Consider the following 18,778-nt stretch of genomic DNA (forward strand, 5'->3'; position numbering starts at 1 on the left):
GAGAGAAATGCTTCCGAGAATCTTCTGACATGGGAGAAAGCAATGTTGACATTTCCAGCACACAACATATTTTAAACTCCTCTTTAAGATAAAGCTTTCCCAGGGTATTTCGTTTTTCTAGGACTATTGTTGGTGCATGCTTGTCTTGTTTTATGCTTCTTTTTGATCAGTTGGTTTTCACTATAGGGGTTCCAGTGTTTTTCTTTCTCTCTTTTTCCCGTTAGCATAACTACCAGTATTACATACCACGTGGGCCTAAGTGCTTCTCCTAATCTTTTCATATACCATTGCCATTCCTTAACCTGGGTTCTCATTTTCTTAACTAAATGTCCTTTCTCTCCCTCATTTACTCGTCCTCTAGTCACTCAAAATATATCGAATACCTGCTTTGTGTCAAGCACTGTGCCGAGCAGCACCTCACACATTCTTTTTGGTGTCAGAGTTTCATCACCTTCTTTCTAGTCTCTTCCTTTTAACTGTTCTCTTACCGTTGATACTTTCTTGCTTAGACATTCCACTTCAGGTTTTTAACTCACTTGACATTGCCACCTCCTCCTTCTGCCACTTGCCTGATGGGACTGCTGCATATCACCCCTCTCTTTGGCTTGTGTACTTCAGTGCAGCCCATGTCTCCACTCCAACTCCTCTTCCACCTGGACGGGACCAGGGGTGTTGGAACAGTAGCATTGGTGCATTGAGTAGGCTTAGCCAGATGAGTACAGGGAAGGGCTGTTCCTTTGCGTTCTCTGATGATCCCATCCTAGGACAGGCCGTGGAGCGCTCTGTACCCACAAAGATTTCTCCCAGGCTCATACTTCCAGTTTTTGGTGAAGGACCACAGTAAACATCAGGTTTTTCTTTCTCTTCACTGATTTTTTTCCCCCCGAGTGAGTCTTTGTGAAATGTAATTGTCTTCCATGTCCTAAGTGCCTTGTTTGTCTTAAAATGTCATTGTGTTACTCTGTGCACACTGAATTACAGGCACACCTTTCTCTTAATTCACTGAGAAAGTTTTAAGTGTGAAAAATTTGTTGTAGTGAACTGCTAGTGAACTATATCTGGCCTTTACTTCTCTTATGTTTGATTGCTATAGAACACTGTGATACCAGTCTGAAATAGTTTGTTTTAGACGCTTGGCAGCATGATTCTGTGGGCTGGTATGTATAGGAGGGACAACCTACTGGAAAATCATGACAGCAGACAAAGGGCCAGCAGTCAGGCATTACACGAGCATCACACCAGGGCTTGTCAGGTAGGCCTCGCAAAGGATGTATTCAGTCATTATTCATTTTGTTGTCCCTTTCCTTCCTGTAAGTTAGGATTGCCACCTTTTCTCCTTCCTGTTCATAAAGAAATCACACTTTCAGATATCAGTATCTTCATTGTCCTGCCATTTTGATGAAAGTAACCTGACTTTCTTGCTGCTTCAGCTTAGGAATTCTTGCTAGTCATTTTCTAGTAAAATATGATTATTCAGTAAAGTTCTGTAGGTTGAACGATTACTTCTGGATTCAGAAAGCTTTTGAACTGTTGCAGTGAATTCAATCCAGGGCTGATGATTAGTGTTCTAGCTTTGTGTTGAATACAGGTAGGATGAGAAATTGGGTGGGCTTGCATGTGATTGTGTTATGTGTGTGTACACATGTGGAGAGAGTAATTGCAGATGTAGATGCTGCTTTTTCAGGATCTTCCCCAGGTCCACCCACCTGTTAAAGGGGTCATCTCTCACATTGCTGCTTCACCGTTTCCTGGAGAGACGACCCTTCCTCTTTGGCCTTCCATAGTAGGAATTTTAGCTTTTCAGATGTTTCCATAGATGACGTATCCAGGCACTGCATCGGTATGACTTACCTTCTCCCGCCCATGTGGAGGAAGGTGTTGGAGGTGACAGTCCTTATGATGTGTAGCTTCCCGTAGCCATTTTGGGAAATAGGCTTATCCATAGGTTCCACGGGAGTTTTACTGGAAATCTTGGTGATGCCTGCAGATTTTGGTTTAGGGATCCGTGTTGGGATTCTCTGCTTGCATACTTCTTTGATCTTGAATTAAACAAAAGAAGAAGTAGTTGTTAATGGTATAGTTGGCAGAAAAGCAGACATTGTTTAAGACATGGAGTCCATTTGGAGGATTTGCCTTCGAAAGCCCTAGATTCTGGAAACACATCCGATTAAAGATGATCAGATAGAAGAAAAACATTTCAGCAAAATAGTCCTTCCAGTTTGTGTTGAATGTGTGCTGTGTACAGTAAATAGTGGTAGATACAGAAATGAATAGGTTATTTTTTCTTGCTTTTTGGCAATCACAGTGAAGTGGAAGCTAAACAAGAGTAGTGTGACCAGTTCATCTCAGCCGAGCCATGAGATGCCAGAGAAAGGTTATTTTCAGCTGAGGGGCCTAAGAGAACTTTAAGAAAAAAGTAGCATTTGACTTTGACCCCAGAGACTTTTAAGGTATATCTGTGTATTTTAAACTGGGCCTCACCGTCACACCACAGCCTCCCAGCCATGGTGTGCACTAACACAACCTGCACTTTTTCCAATTGGGACTCCTGATGTTGCCGAGATCAGCCATGAGCTATCCTCCTGCTTTAGTTTCCCCAAGTTGCTGGAATTACAGGTGTCTGGCCTTTAGGTTGGATCAGGAATGGAACCCAGGCCTCCAGTGTGGTCCCAGCCTGTGAAACACAGCATCTTAACAATGTGTGAAACCGTGGCGAGGCCTAGACTTCTAAGTTGTTTTATTTTTTTTTTATTATTTTTATTTGAAAGGCATTTGCTATAGGGTACATGTGCCCACCAGAGAGACAGACGGAAGGTGAGAAATCAGCCCCCAGACAGGATGGCCATGCCATAATCCCTTTTCCTCCATTCTTCTTTTGGGATTTGGGGCACACACGCACACTCACCTGGCATGAGTTTTAAGCCGCCGGGTCTGGCATTCGAACTGCGGTCCGCTATGTGGGAGTCCAGTGTCTCTTACACCATCTGCTAGTCCTGACTTCTAAGATTTTTTTAAAAGCAGGATGAGGGAAAGCATTCTAGGATGACAGAATAATTTTAGCAATAGGATGAGGGGATGCACTGGCAATGACCCTGAGGTGAAAAAGTATCAGACACCATTGACAAATGGAGTGGTTTGAGGTTGTATCTGAGAAATGGGGTGGGAGTGTAGACTGGGGCCAGATGGCAGAAATTGTACCTGATTCTGTGGACTGTGTCGGTGGGGAAAGTGGGGAGGGTATCGGGAGAGTAGGAAAGTGGTTCAGAGGAGATCCACTATGGAGTTGCATTTGTATTAATATTTGTTCACTGATTAACATGAAAGGGGAAAAGAGGATTCACAGATGAATGTTCTGGACAGTGAGAGTGAGTTAATAGAATGTGAAAGAGTCAAGAACTGATTGAGTTAATATTTGCTTAAAAACATATTCTTACTGGGACCAGCAGTTGGTGTAATGGTTACATTGCTGGATTTCCACATAGTCGACCATGGTTCAGGTCCCATACCTGGTGGCTTAAAACACACTGGGCACAAGTGCATGTGTGCCCAAGATTCCAAGAGGAGAGTGCAGGAGAAGGAATTGTGGTGTGGCCATTCCTCCGGGGGGCGATTTCTTGCTTTCTGTTGTAAATATCACATTATATTTCAAGTTGATTATAATTATTTTTCCTTTTAGTTGTATTGTTTCTTTGCTTCAAGTTCAAAACTATAAATCTTTTTAAAAACAATTTTAAAAATGTATTATAGTGTTCATCATAGATTTCTAATACTGTTTTGATGGAAGTCCATCTTACATTGTTCTTCCCTCTGTAGAAATTTCTTTCCACATTTTTATAATTCTGGAAAAGTGTGGGAAAGTCTCTTCATCTCTTTTACTTTTTATACATATATATAAAGTTTTAGTCTTATTTTAGTATCCTAGAAATATAGTCTGATGTTACTGGGTTTCAGCAGTAACTTCAATTGAATATTGTTTTTTAACTCTCAACCATTGAGCCCTTAGTCAAAATACATATTAGGTGTACCTCTGATTATTAGCATTATTTCAATAGAATGAAATATGAGAGGACTTCAAAGAGTTCTTGGAAAAGTGGAATTAAATTATGAGTTTGTTTTGGTGCAAAAACATTGAAATCCACGCATAGCATTTTCATACTGCATATTTTTCCATGAACTTTTGGAAGACTTCTTGTAGAACAGAATAGACTAGGATGGAAAACATCAGAACACATTGGGTGTAAGGGTAAGTACTGCTTTGTGAATATAGTTTCAGTTTATGTGTGTGTGCATGAAAACACTGGGTTATATTTTAACATCCATTTGTTGTTGGGAGCTGTGGGTCATCATAGAGTTTGAAATCAACTGAACTATTGTGTTATTGGAAAAGCCATGACCTATGTTTTCTATTCGAAAAATGTGACATGACTTCCAACAACCCAATAGATAATAGGAAGGTACTCCTTGTATAGCAGGCGATTAGACATTAACTGCTGGAATTGCTAATGAGAGAATACAAAGTTTTGGAAATATTCTCTTTAAGAGGCTACAAATATATGACCTTCAGATTTAATGGAAGATGCAATAGCAATTAGAATTTAAGAGTTATAATTTAAATATGATTTTCAAGTAAACACTACACAACTTGCCTAAAAATATGGGTCCTTCTGGGATCAGCAGTTGGCGTAATGGTTATGTCGCCAACTGCTATAGTCGAACACAGTTCGAGTCCCGGACCCGGTGGCTTAAACTCATACTGCGCACATGCATCCCAAGAGCTCAAGAGGAGAATGGAGGAGAAGGGATTGTGGTGTGGCCATCCCCCCTGGGGGTTGATTTTTTTTGCTTTCTCTCTCTCTGTCTCTGTTTTTTTTTGGTGAGCACACGTGCCCTATAGCAAAAACCTCTTCCAAAAAAAAAAAAAAAAAAAGAATAAAGAAAAAAAATAGGGGTCCTTTAATTAAGGGTAAACTATATGGAGAATATTCTTCCTTTTGGTATATTCTGTCAGTGTTCTCTATGAGTAGGCACTAGAAGATAGTTTTGGCTTTAGTATTCTTTAGTTTTTGCTATAAGACAGATGTGCTTACCAGAGAGACAGAGAGAGGAGAAACGTGAGAAATCACCACCCCCTCACCCCCCGAGAATGGATGGCCATGCCACAGTCCTTTCTCCTCCATTCTCCTCTTGGGGCATGCACACACACACAGCAGCACGTTTCTCAAGCTGCTGGGTTGGGGACTTGAACTGCATAGTTAGCCATGTAGGATCTACCTGCCTTATGCCACCAGTTGGCCCCTGGTTTTAGTATTCTGAGATTATTTTTTCTTTCTTTAGGTTTTTGCCATAGGGTAAATATGCTCTTCAGAGAGAGACAGAGAGAGGAAGAGTGAGAAATCACCCCCCGGGAGATGTCCGTGCTGTAATTCCTTCTCCATCTCCTCTCAGGATTTTGGTCACACATGCACATGCACTCAGCGTTATTTTCAAGCTGCTGGGTCTGGTGCTCCAAAGGCTGTTGGCCATGTGGGAGTCCAGTGCCTTAGCACCATGCCACCTGCTGGCCACCTGATCTTTTTCTGTGCTTAATTCCAGACATAGCAAATGAGATGTTGATACCCTGATATCAGTTTTCTTCTTATTTGGATGATGTTCCTTTCCATCTTTTAACTTGACCTCATACTCTTATTTTCACAAAGTTTTTTTCTTTTCTTTTTTCTTTTTTTCTAATAACAATACTGCACCAGTAAGGTTCGGTGGATAAGCAGTTTCACCAATGATTATGCGAGTAGTTTGCTAGTGTGTAACAAGAATTTAAAAACACTTTCCGTGGCTTATTTTATCAGAGATCTTTTCTACAGAATCATCAGAGAGGCAGGTAAAGATTTGTTTTAGCATGATTTATAGCAATGAAAAAAGAGACAAAGGTTAACGTTCTAACAATCAGAATGTGTTAAATAAATTGTAATCACATAAAAAGGTTATGCTGTTTGTAAGTAATGACGCTTTTGAAAATACAGGAAAATATATACTCAGAAATTTAAAATTAGAAACTTGATACATGCTTTAATTATGCATGTGTGAAGAGAAGGTGCTAGAAGAAAATGCACCCATGCTGTACATGGTTAACTCTAATTGGTGGGGTTATAGATGCTTCTAATTGTTTTTATGTTTTTTTTTTTTTTGTAACACATTTTTTTATATCCTCCACAGTTTTCTATAAGTATAGATTTAAAAAGAAACACTGGGACCAGCAGGTGGCATACTGCTTTCGTCGCTGGACTCCCATGTAGTCAACTTCGGTTCAGGTCCTGGACCCGGCAGCTTAAAACTTACGTCAAGCACATGTGCGTGCTTGCCCAAAATCCCAGAAGGAGAATGGAGGAGAAGGGAGAAGGGATTGCGGTATGGTCCTTCCCTCTCGGGGTAGGGGGTGTGATTTCTTGTTTTCTGTCTCCCTGTCTCTCTGGTGAGTATGTGTACCCTATACCAAAAATCTCTCTCTTTCTCTCAAAAATGAATAAATATAAAGCAACACTAAGTTATATTAAGAGATAAACCAAAAAAGAAGGCAGGACAGAATATTTCTGTGAAGATTAGCCATATTTTCCAAACCAGAGACTAGAAGCTATAATTTGGAATCAGTGATAACTCTGGCCTACTTGGATATGGGTAGTTTAGCGCCGTGAAGGGCCAAGGCATTGTGTGTGGCCCAGTGTCCACTCGGAAGGATGCTCTTCAGCATCAGCTGCAAGGCTTTTAAAGCACCGAAGATGCCCAACCCCTTCTAAACACCTGTGACTTAGATTGTCTAGGAGTAGAGTGTGGGTGCGTGCATTTCGAATGAGCACCACAGGTTGTTAAAATCTATCCAGTAAACCAGTTAGCATAGAACAGTATTTACGGGGCTTGTTTTTCGTAAGCAACGCTGATATGTATTGGTGAAGGAAATATGGCTTGCGATGGTGGTCACTGATAGCACCAGCTGCCCCAAAGTTATCTGACTCTTACGTAGTTTCTACACCATTGATACTACAGGATTTTTGTTTTCTTGATTGCCAATTTTACTACCTAGTTTTTGCCTCTAGATGGCAGCAAAGGCTGGTTATTTTATGTGGATAGCCCTATATGTCTCCAAAGCTTAAGAAAAGATACTGTGTTTTCTCACTTGTATGAAGTTTATACTTGGACATGTTTAAGCAAATGAAGTATGGAGCTTTAAAATGTGTCATCTCTTGGATCATTTTTATAGAGCATTATGTCAAACAGCTCCAAGAAAGTTTTGTCCAAATTTGGAGTGCATACTGCAAAAGGAATCCATGCATATGACTCTTTTAAGACCACACAGTGAAGATTCTACTCAGAGTTGGAGGCTCCTGGGTTTCATCAGAAACAGATGTCTTGGAGGATATTAAACAAGTTGGAGAGCTCATTCATAGAAGAAAACTTTTTTTTTTTTTTTAATTGCTTAACTCAGTTCAACATGGAGATCAGGATTGGGATGGGTTACAAGTCTGAAGTATGCCAAGTTCAATGAGACAGTGATTCTACCTAAGGAGCAGTCAAAGAAAAGGAGTATAATTGCAGAATGTATCTATTAAATCCTGAAAGTGTGAGCTTGTTTTTGTCCATAGGTTCTATAAAGACAAGATACCTTAATTGTAGCAAGTCTTTAGATAGCAGTGATTCCTAGTGACCAAAAAAAGTTTAAAAAGGTGAAATGTTTTCAATTTTATTCAGAGTCTCAGTTATATAAGCCAGTTTCTGCCTGATCCCAGAATTCTTTCATATTATCATGGACGGTAAACCCCTGAAAATAATGCCAGAACAAATTCAGCATTTATGGGAAACCTATCAGATGCCGACTAGACAGCTGGAATCGGGACATTTCTTTTTTTTTTTTTTTTTTCCTTTTTTTTTTTTTTTTTGAAAGATTTGGTATAAGGCACATGAGCTCATCAGAGAGAGAGAGACAGAAAGGGAGAAATCACCCCCTCAGGGGAAATGGCCACACCACAGTCCCTTCTCTTCCATTCTCCTCTTGGGATTTTGGGCATGCACATACACACGCCCAGCATGAGTTTTAAGCTGCCAGGTCCTGGACTCAGACCGTGGTCGACTATGTGGGAGTCCAGCAACATAACCATTACACACTCTGCTGGTCCCAAAGACGTTTCTTTTTCTTTAAAAGAAATGAATCTTGTAAGTATTTTAAACTTTTTGGAGGCGTGTGACAACATGTTGTGTAAAAAAGCCGTGTTTCCTCAAAAGTGGTCCTGATGGCAGGAACAACAGAGCTACTAACCACAGCTTTAACTCTAGCGACTGAGAAGTTCGGGACTCAGTGACCTCAGGTCATTTTGATTTGTGGTAACTGAGGTTGGGTGAGGTAACAGGTAGACTCAGAGCTGCCTCGCTCCCCCAAGGGCCCAGCGTGGAAGGATGTGTATTATCAGAATGACAGTGTTTTCGTATTTGTGTTTTCCTAGTGTTTAGTGGGAAAATGCATGAGTAATGATGATAGATATGGTGATGAAAAGGAGGAAATGCTAAACTAGGGGAAAATATCTTTGAAATATTATTGCCTCCTTTTGTCTTTTATATTGTTTGGCATAGCACTGCTAATTTGTGCTGGGGGTGTGGGAATGGAAATAACGGATAATTAATCTGGCAGATAGCCCTCAGTTTCATATGCTGCTTTGGCTGTTTTCTCTTGACTTTCTCAGAACTTCTCCATTAGACAATGCAACTTTATCTCTAAATGTTTTACAGTTTGATATGGCAAGGGGTTTTTCAAGGGGAAATCCTACAGTTTGATTAGCTTATTTCTATTTACCTCCTCTAGGGTAACATGGGGCTTTGAACGTTGTTCCGCTGTTGTGATTTATGTTAAAGAGCTGCCCAGTTCTGAGGTGAAGGTTAGGCTAAATTGGTGCCCTTGCTCTGTAATGTAACATGGTTTGTGGCTGTACCTAGTCACCTTCCAATCTCTCTGTGGTAATTACAATATGGGCAGTTTTGGGGAGCGCAGGCCAAAAATAAACATCGAAATACAGTTTTCAAAATTCCTCCTAACCCAGTTGCTTCCATTTTATGCCAGACACATGTGAAGATACTATATTAAAATATACTAACCTCAAGTAGATGTTTTTTCTGTTTATCTTTCTTTTCAATCCTCTGTCAAATTTTCCTTTCACCCCAGCTTTATAGCTTTTCTTCTTTTGGGTACGCTTTCTCCCTCTTTTTATTCACACCCATTTAAATTTGTTTTCATTTATTTACTTATTATTCATTCTCAGGCTTACAATGTGCAACAGGCTTGGGTTAGTGGCTAGAGCAGAGGTCATGAAGCCATATAGACATGGGCCTCCATTCTGGTTCTAGCACTGACTAGCTGTGTGTCTCTGAGCCATCATTTAGCTGTGCGAACCTCAGTTTCCTTATCCATAACCTTTACCTGGGGATTAAAACACCTACGTGCAGGTTTCCTTCGGGCAGCAGTGCGACTGTGTAGGACATTCCCCAGCATATCCAAAGTGCTGGGTAAGTTGTTACTGTTGTTATCATCTTTGTATCTTCTTAAAATGCTTATTTTTTATCATAATTATTTCTTATATCTTTTGGTTATTTATCTTTCTTGTTTTCTTGTTTTCTCCCGTATTTTCCCATCCCTCCAATTATGTATTGGAGATATGTTTCTAAATGTGAGCGGCAGATGAATCAGTACCGCCAATTCCTAGACTGTATTTTCAACAACCATTGGCTCAGAAAAGGATCCTTCACAAATCCTTTCTTTATGCTATTTAGTCTGGTTGTGGTGTCTCTTTCTTTTTTTAGAGTTCACTAAAACCTTATTACCTATTCTTTCCTACCTTTTCATATCTTCAAATTACTTGAAAATGTGGTAGTTTGCCAAACCTGTAAAGTTCTTTGGCCCTGACATTCTGTGATTCTATGAAGAGAGCAAATGCAAGCCGGCTGTGGTTACCAGGTATGTTATCCTTGTGAGTCTTCATTAAGCACCTACTGGAAGCAGTGTTAAATCCTGGATATGATAGGTCAGTGGTTCTTAAACTTTATATGCCCAAAAATGACCCAGAGAGATTGTTAAGATGCAGGTTCCCTGCATTGGACTTAATAGTTCTGAGGATGTGGAAATCTCCTAAGTCCTAGGTATTCTGATGAAGGTGGTCAGTGACTGCATGAATAAATGTTAGCTGGTTCTTGCTCTTGAGATTATAGTATAGGAGGAGTAGTAGGTAACAGCATGAGATGGAATGAAGTGCTGTAATAGTAATATGGATAGAAGTGTTTTGGAAACCCAGAATATGACTGAAAAATAAGGAAGGTTTTCCAGAGGAAGTCACACTTGGATGAGTAGGATTTCAGAAGAACAGAAGCAAAGCATTATAGCCCTAGAAACGGCATGAGCAAAGGACAAAGGCCCAATATATGTGGGAGGATGGTTAGTACTGTGCTTGGGTGAGGGTGTGGGGTATGTCCAGAGATGCGAAGAGTAAGGTGGAGGCCATGGTAGGCAGTTTCAACTTTGGGCTTTCAGTACATAAGTGCTATTTGGAGGAGGAGGCTAGAGGATTGCCGTTATCAGAACAGTGTTTAGGGTGAAAGTTGGATTCGAGGTTGAGGAGTTTAATAGATTACTTTAACAGTACCATCTGCACTGAGGCCTGAAGTTGGAGAGTGGTAGCCCCAAATAAGAAAGGGAAGGAGGGCAGAGTGGCTGACTGGATCTAGTGAGATGACGGAGGAGTGGAGATGTGTAGATGTCGAATGTGGATGATGGGGAAGGTGCTGAACCATAGCCAGAAGCAGAACAAAGAGGGACTGGAGAACGCCCCTTGTCACTTGCTAAGTTTGACATTGAGTGCACCTTCCATGTTGAACAATTTGGTAGAGTTAAATTTTGGAAATGTTGCTTTGAGGATTATCACAGAAAAACTTATGATATGAGTCAAGTAGTTGAGATAATCTAGGGAGAAAATGTACCTTCCTTTCACCTCCTCCCTTCTCTTCTCCTAGCATACTCTCTTCCACATCCCTTTCCCAGAGCCTGAGAGGTCCTGTTTTGTTGGACCTTGCCATGTACCCACGTCTCCTGTGCAAGGCTACCCACTCTGACGGATAAGAATGTAAGTGGTTCTGAGCACAGTCCACTCAGGAGGCATGTCTTCCATTACTTGAACAGTGCACAGTGATTGACGCATTCTCCGGGCACCAAATGGTCTTCTAGGGAAAAGGAAATCCTGTCCCTCTCCTCCAGTGACCCGGTTGGCCCCTCAACCATTGTGTCTGGACCAGGCAGACAGATTACATAAACTCACACTCTGGGAGGAGGGGGATTTGCCACTTCTTGGCACTGAGCCATGCAGAAAGGATAGGATGCCCCCTACCCCCACCCCAGCAAGCATATTTCCTTCCTCACTGACAGTCTGAAAAGCCTGGAATAGGGCCATACTTGATAGGTTTGGCCTGAAAAAAAAATAATCGTCTGTTGTTTTTCTTTTAGTCTTTTCACTGCCCTTCTAAAGCTAAAACTAAAATCAGTGCCTCAGAAGTATTTTTATTTTCCAATAAATGTATATTGTTCTTATATTCAGAAAAAGGCTTTATATAAAATAAATGTGTTGCTTGTATGTGTTGCCTTATGTGAGATGTCTTTCTACACATGCTTTCTACCCACTGACTCCCTCCGCGCTGCCCTAAAGCACCTGTGTGTGTCTTCTATTAGAGACCCTTGGAGGGTCTAGTGCAGTTTTTAGTTGGTACCTCTTTCTGTAAAACTGCAGTTTTCTGAGGCCTCAGCAGTGACTGATGCCAATGAACTCAGGCAAGAACACCATTAAAAGGCTCAAGAGCAAAGAATGAGTAGGTCTTAAGGGATTTTTTTTAAAGAGAGAGAAAAAAAAGCTAGCTAATCCACTAATAGTGAAGAATAGTATAGTAACTTCTTGAGGAATTGCTTTCAGTTGTTTGAAGAGTGGCTCATTTTAATATGCTTTTAGTTGTTGTTGTGTAAGGAAATAACACAGGCCAAATTGAAGATTTTCCTTTAAGATGGAAGTTATCATTTGGGATACTTCCTTAGTTTGCAGCCATTGCAGTCCTGAATAGGAAGCAGAATTTGGAGACTGACAACTTACCTCCCTTAGCTGTAATATTACACAATGTGGCCCCCTGACCACCCACCCCCCCGCCAGAAGGCACGTGAGTTTGCTAGAGATGAGACAGAGTGAGAAAGCACCCTCCAGGGGGAAAAGCCATGTCCAGTCTCTTCTCCATTTCTCCTTCCTTTCAAGATTTTGAGCATGCATTCACGTACATACACACACGCCTGGTGTGCTTCTCAAGCTGCTGGGTCCAGGACTTGAACCACACCATTGGTCATGTGGTATCTAGCCCACCTTAACTATAATGCTATGGGTCAGTCCAACGATACTTATTTTTTAAAAATGCTTATTTTGAAAACTGGTTCTGGGAGCATCAGTCTTTCCTTATTAAATTATGGAGAAATGTGCATGTCACTGAGACACATGAGTGGCATGTGCATTAGTAAATCCTAAATTAGAACATACCGTCTAAGAAAATTTTCTTCATTTCTTCATTGGCAGAAGTTTGACCAATGTGAACTAAGTTATTGCTTGCTTTTTATTATAGTGGCTAGAACTTGGTTCTTGATTGCGTTTTCTGAAGATCTTAGGTCATTATCAGACCTATTTAAGGTGGCTACCTATTTGTAAGACTTCATGTCCAGGGCCAGGCAAGTGGTGTGGTGGTAAGGTGGCTGATTCCCACATGGCCTACTACACGGTTCAAGTCCTGAACCTGGCAGCTTAAAAAAACACATTGGTGCATGTATATGAGTACCTAAAATCCTGAGAGGAGAATAGGGAGAAGGGATTGTGGTATGGTCATCCTCTTGGGATGTGCTTTCTCATTCTCTCTCTCTCTTTTTCTCTGTCTCTCTCTGGTGAGCACATGCACCCTATAGTGAAAAGAAAAGACTTGATGTGCATGGTTGTAATGCTCCATCCATAGATGGTTTTCATTCATTCCTGTTCTTTCCTTCCCAGTTATCTCAGAGGCCTATTTGCTTTGCACATACTCATGGCCTGTCCAAGCTCATCATTCGTGCTTGCTGTTAGTGCTGTTTGCTGATAGAATTCCGCTGGAGGATAGAGTGAACACTGACTGCAGCTCTGGTGTTCTCTGAGTAGAGTCTCCCGAGGATGAGAACCCGAGCTCCTTTTGGATCTTGCTTTCTCCCATCTCCTTAGCACTATCACCAGATGAATTTAATTTGTCCCACAGCAAGTTATGTAAACGTGGAACTGGCTTACAGAATCAGTTGGCCCATCTCTCTAATGCAGGGGTTTTCAGCCAGAGGTGATTTTGCCCCACGGGAACATTTAGCTATGTCTGGAGTCATTTTGTCACATTTGAGTGATACCACATGGCATCTAGTGAGTAGAAGACAGGGGTGCTTCTAAACCATGTACGATGCATAGAACATCTCCTCTTCTCTCTCAACAAAAAACTATGGGCCCAAACTGTCAATAATCCTGAGGTTAAGAAACTGTACTAATGATGGAAGACTGTGACTATATATTTATATTTATACTTATATATGTATTTAAGTTAAAGGAAGTTAATTCATAGAATCTTACATAGGAAAACAAAAGTTCAGAGACCATCAAGTGGTTAGGAAACCTGCAAGTGAGAAAGGAGAAATTTCATTTCTAAAAGGAGAGAAAACTCATTTAAGTTGGCTTGTTTATGCCTCAGCCTCTCTCTCAAAAGGAACTTTAAATGATTGAATGGGGTGGCAAGACTCAGAACTCAGAAACACTGCAAGTTAAAACCAGGCATGACGTAGAGATCACTAGTTCTTTCATCTGACAAAAGCTGAGGGATCTACCAGGGCCCCACAGCTGGCGAGAAAGGTATGGCCTAGACCGGATCCTGTCTGCTCCAGTGCCCCCCTCCCAGGTCACCCGACCAGATCTTCCTCTTTGGAGCCTTGCTACCTCCTGTGACCTCTTTTTTGTTGTTGTTGTTGTTTTTTCTGGAGAGGTTTTCACTATAGGGCACGTGTGCTCGCCTGACAGAGAGAGACAGAAAGCGAGAAATCAACCCCCAGTGGGGATGGACATGCCGCAGTCCCTTCTCATCCATTCTCCTCTCGGGATCTTGGGCACGCACGCACACGTGCCCGGCGTGAGTTTTAAGCCACCAGGTCCGGTACGTGAACCGCGGTCGACTACGTGGGAGTCCAGCGACATAGCCATTACTCTAACTGCTGGTTCCCGTGACCTCTTAAATCTCCAGTTTGCTGGTAAAAGTACAGTTTCCCACTTGATTAAATGCTGTTTGATACTCTAGCTTCTTGTCTTATTCCCATGACAAGACTAATAACTCTTCAAGGCAGTGAATCTTTTGTTTCCATACCTGCCTCAGTGTTGGGTAGGAAATAGATTGTTCAGTATGTCACGATCAGTGAGTTAATCAGGCATGTCCATGTCATGCTTTGAAGAAAAGACATTGCATGCTGAGACACTGCATGTTACTGAGACACATGAGTGGGGTGGACATTAGTATTCCCACGTCCCCTGTCCAGGGGCTTCAGGAATGGCAGGGAATGAGCCAGGCTTTATAGGTCCGAAGGCCTATATTTATATGTTGTTAGTTATCCAAACATGACTAACCTTTGAAAAGCAAAACTAAAGTGAAGCAAAAAAATATTAAAAGAGAAGGCTATCTCAAGTAACCCTTCAAAAATATCATTCAGGACCACTTAGCTTTGGGGGACAGCAACAACAATAACAACAAAAAAGGAAAATTAATTCCAGGCTTTAAAAAAATTGCCTTGAAAAATCTGATGATTTTATTTCCCTTGACAAATAATTTTTACAGTGAAATTTTAAAACGAGGCCACAAATAGAGGGTTATCCTGGGGTAGCTGACTTCAAGGCCAGAGGTTAGCTAGGAGTGCTGTTTTTGCCATAGGGCGGGCGCCACCACGCCCCCTGGGAGGGCTGTTTTTACAGCAGCGTTCTAAGTGTAAAACCCCCGATGTCCTAATGGAATGTTGACAGATTTGTAAGTGCTGCCACGTGAACAGTGTTAATTCATTATCAAATTAGAAAGTGCTTAGTGGTGTTAGCCAGCTAACTTGCTGGGCTCCCTAGGGATTCCTTACCCTGCAGTGTTGCCTTTGGGGATGCCTGCTGTGATAGGTATGAGTGCACGAAAGCATTCACTTGTTGATTAGCTTGAAGGGTGGAAGGGACCCATCAGTTGGGAGGTGTTTGGGTTTAATCTAAATGAAAATGAATATAAAAGGGATTTAAGGTTTGTGAACTTTAGTAAACCACTTGTCTTTCCTGCTCTTTCTTGAGTTTGTCTCACTGTGCCCTAAGGTGTATAGAGTCCTTTGTTTTGGCTCATCCAACTGCTCTCTTTAATGTGTGTTCTGGACCAGTCCCAAGAAATGCTGTAGGGTGAAGTTGAGGGCCTGGGATCTGGAGGAGAAGCAGAGCTTGTAGGTGTCAGACAGCCTGCCTCAGCTCAGCTAAAGATGCAGGGATCTATGTGTTGGTATAATTATAAAACTTGGAACCTTCCCACCCAATAAAATGGTAATTTTTATTGAGCTTTCGCTTTATATAAAAAGAAAATGGGAAGACTAAGCCATCTGTTTGCCATACCAGCCACTAGAGGGTGGAATAGCCACACTTCCTGGAACAGGTATAATTCATTCTAAGAGTAGGGATATAACAGATCACATTTCCCAGTGATTTATCAAGGCAGAAAATTCAAAAATGATAGAATTCCACCTTCAGTGCCCAGCAGAGGAACTTGTTCTAATCCAGTTCCTCGTGCCCTACCCCCTGGAGTTCTGATTGGATAGCTCTGGGTCAAACTTAATGTAAGGGGATTCTCATGAAGATATCTTGGACTTTACTTTGAGACCAATGATCTGTAAGAGTATTTGGGGCACACATTTTTGCTTGGTTATCTTTTCGGTTGGTATTGCAAGGAAAAATGACTATTTTGGAAGGAAAAAATGTAACAATAACAATACCAAAGTATAGAGAAATGAAGGTATAAGTTAATTTAAAAGTCTTCCCCTACTTTTGTCTAAAATGTTTCAAAGGAGACTCACTTCATAAATAGTGAGAATTTAAAAAGCTACTAAAAATGTTTTTATTTTGAGTTATGGTTTAATCAACAGAGATCATAGAATCCTTAGTTTATCTTGGTCTGACAATTTTTAATAAAAGGTTGTGGGGAAAGTCATAATGCATTTTTGCATAGAAAAACAGAAAAATATGTCGTGACCTTTCCCATGACCCAATATTTCTTTTATGACCAATACATAGTGCCCCTAACTTTATTTTGTGGGTGTCAGGAAGAGCCCAGTCTAACAGTTGTAGAGACCTTCTGAGTAGAGTTTTTGTGTTCCTGCAATTATCCTGAACAGATTTTTACACATAAAGGTGCAACTGCAGAAACTCACAGTGGCCTGCTAAGGATGATGATTTCCTTTGTGTCAGTGTCCTTAGAGAACAGTGGCGTTCTCTAGGATTTTGCCACTGTTTTTAGAGATAAAAGAATGTGGCAAAATCATTCAAATCTGTAGTATGTGCTACAGTTCAAAAGTTAAAGAGATCCTGGGACCATGAGTACAATGAAACTTGGTTCTAAAGCTGAGATTTTGACCAGTGAGAGGAAGACATGCTTTTCTTTTCCCAGATATACATGAAAATCAGAATATACCCTACACTTTCACATACCTTATGAAGAATTTTCAGTATCACTTCCTTTCTTCTTCCTGGTTTTCAAGAGGGGGTTCTGTGATTATATGTCAGTGAAAAGTGCTAAAGTTTCCCAGTAGCTCTCTGTTGCTCTCCCTCAATATAAGAAACTTTTAAAAATTAAAGACCAAAAATCTAGGGCATGTCATTTTATTTGTGATTTTATAGAACAGGGAAGATGCTTTTGCAGAAATTATGTTGTCTTTACCGTGAATCTTAATTAGTGATACTTGTAATAATCTACATGAAAGTTATGAACCTGACAGTCTCCTAAAATTTATTTTGATGCTGATATAAATTATACTGAATAAATCCTCCAAGCAGAAGATCCGCTAAAAGAGGTTACCCTTGAAGTATCAGTAAATTTATAACTATGTTAGATTACCCACTTAGGAGACCTATTTATAGTTGAGATCTGGAGCGAATGACGACAGGATGATTTGTGCATTATAATCACAGAGCAAGGACTTGTGCTGTCAACTTTATTGTAGAGAACTGTTGTGGCTCATGTAAGGTAAGAAATTGAATCTGTACAAGTCTACAAAATGGGTAGACTGAAGAATAGCCCAGAGCACTCAAACTCTGTTGGCTACAGGTATGCCAAGAATGGATTTTCCCTCCTTCTACCCCTAATATTTGGGGTAGCCAGGAGGAACCAGGGTGATGGAAATCCCTTGGCCAGCAATTTCTTCCACTTCATATTTCCCCCAGTGACATGCAAACATGTGTTCTGTCTATGCCATTATGTGACAAAGTTGAGAAGAGTTAGTTCTTCCTTTTTAATTTCTACTGTTTCTAATCTTATGATCACTTAATCAGTGTCCTTCAAAACATTACACATACCTCTCTTTATGACTGAAAAAGATCCCTTGTAGTGGCATTATTGTCTTTGAGAGAGCCAAGATGAAATACAGAGTTCCTTCTAGAGTTTTATCCCAAGGTGATTTAAAAATAAAATTAGTTTTGAAAAATATTTGAACCATCATGTATTTTGTAATACAGTTGGGTCACTGCCTATTCCCAAGACAAATGTGTTTAAACAGAAGCTTTCTCATTCATCACTAGCTCAGCTTTCATCCAAATTGGTTTAATGATGATGCAAGCCTACAGTGTTAGTGTTGCAGTGCATCACCATGGAAGTGTTTCTGTCAACAAATCCTCGCTTTGCTATCATGAAATTGGTTTTGCAGGGAAAAAAAGGAGGATTGTTGTGAAAGATTCCTTTTACTCTTAAAGATCTTCGAAATTTGCATGGATATCTAAATGAATGTGTTTAAAATTAGTAACTGACAAGATTGACCACAGTAAATTGGCAATTAAGAGCTTAGAAAAGAAAAAAAATGGCAAAATGTTACTTTGTCTGAAATCATCTTTTTGAAATACGACTTGGGGGCTAGATTTGTCATTTAAAATGTGCCTCTGAAAGTTGTGTGGATTATGCTCAGGGAGTCCAAGACCCAGGTATCAGAGTTTCTAGGATGGTTTTGCTGAGTTTTTCTCACCTATTTTGTAAATGGTATAATAGTGATCACAGAAGAAATGCACAGTATATTACATCATTCAACTAACATGCCATGTGGTTTTTATATGCCTTTTCTGTAACTTGTGTTTGTTATTATATTTGACTTTTATTTCTTGAGAGGTTAAACACACAGATACATACACACACACAATTAAATTATAAGCTTCTGAATGTAACCCACTTAAAGCAGGGCGGGTAGTACCTACATTAGGTAATCCAAACTGTTAGGAACCAAAAGGAAAAAGGAACAAAAATGACATTTTTGAAGTAGAACATTCAAGAGCTTATCTCCAAGTGGCTGATTCCAGATTTGGACGTAGACATATGTATTTTTAAGGGTTTCAGTATACAGTAGAAAAACAGGTAACTATTGCCAAGGTAACTTACATTTCCAAATGTGCTTTCTCTGGCTTCCTGTCACATT

General features: G+C 40.5%; 1 protein-coding gene across 3 annotated transcripts in view; it reads left to right on the forward strand.

Moving 5' to 3' along the window:
• Positions 1 to 18,778, forward strand: part of CMSS1 (cms1 ribosomal small subunit homolog) — a 430,734-nt gene that overhangs the window by 3,974 nt on the left and 407,982 nt on the right. The gene's annotated exons all lie outside the window — the stretch shown is intronic.

This window comes from Tupaia chinensis, unplaced genomic scaffold (genome assembly GCF_000334495.1).
Source record: "Tupaia chinensis unplaced genomic scaffold, TupChi_1.0 Scaffold000100_1, whole genome shotgun sequence".
Classification (NCBI taxonomy): domain Eukaryota; kingdom Metazoa; phylum Chordata; class Mammalia; order Scandentia; family Tupaiidae; genus Tupaia; species Tupaia belangeri.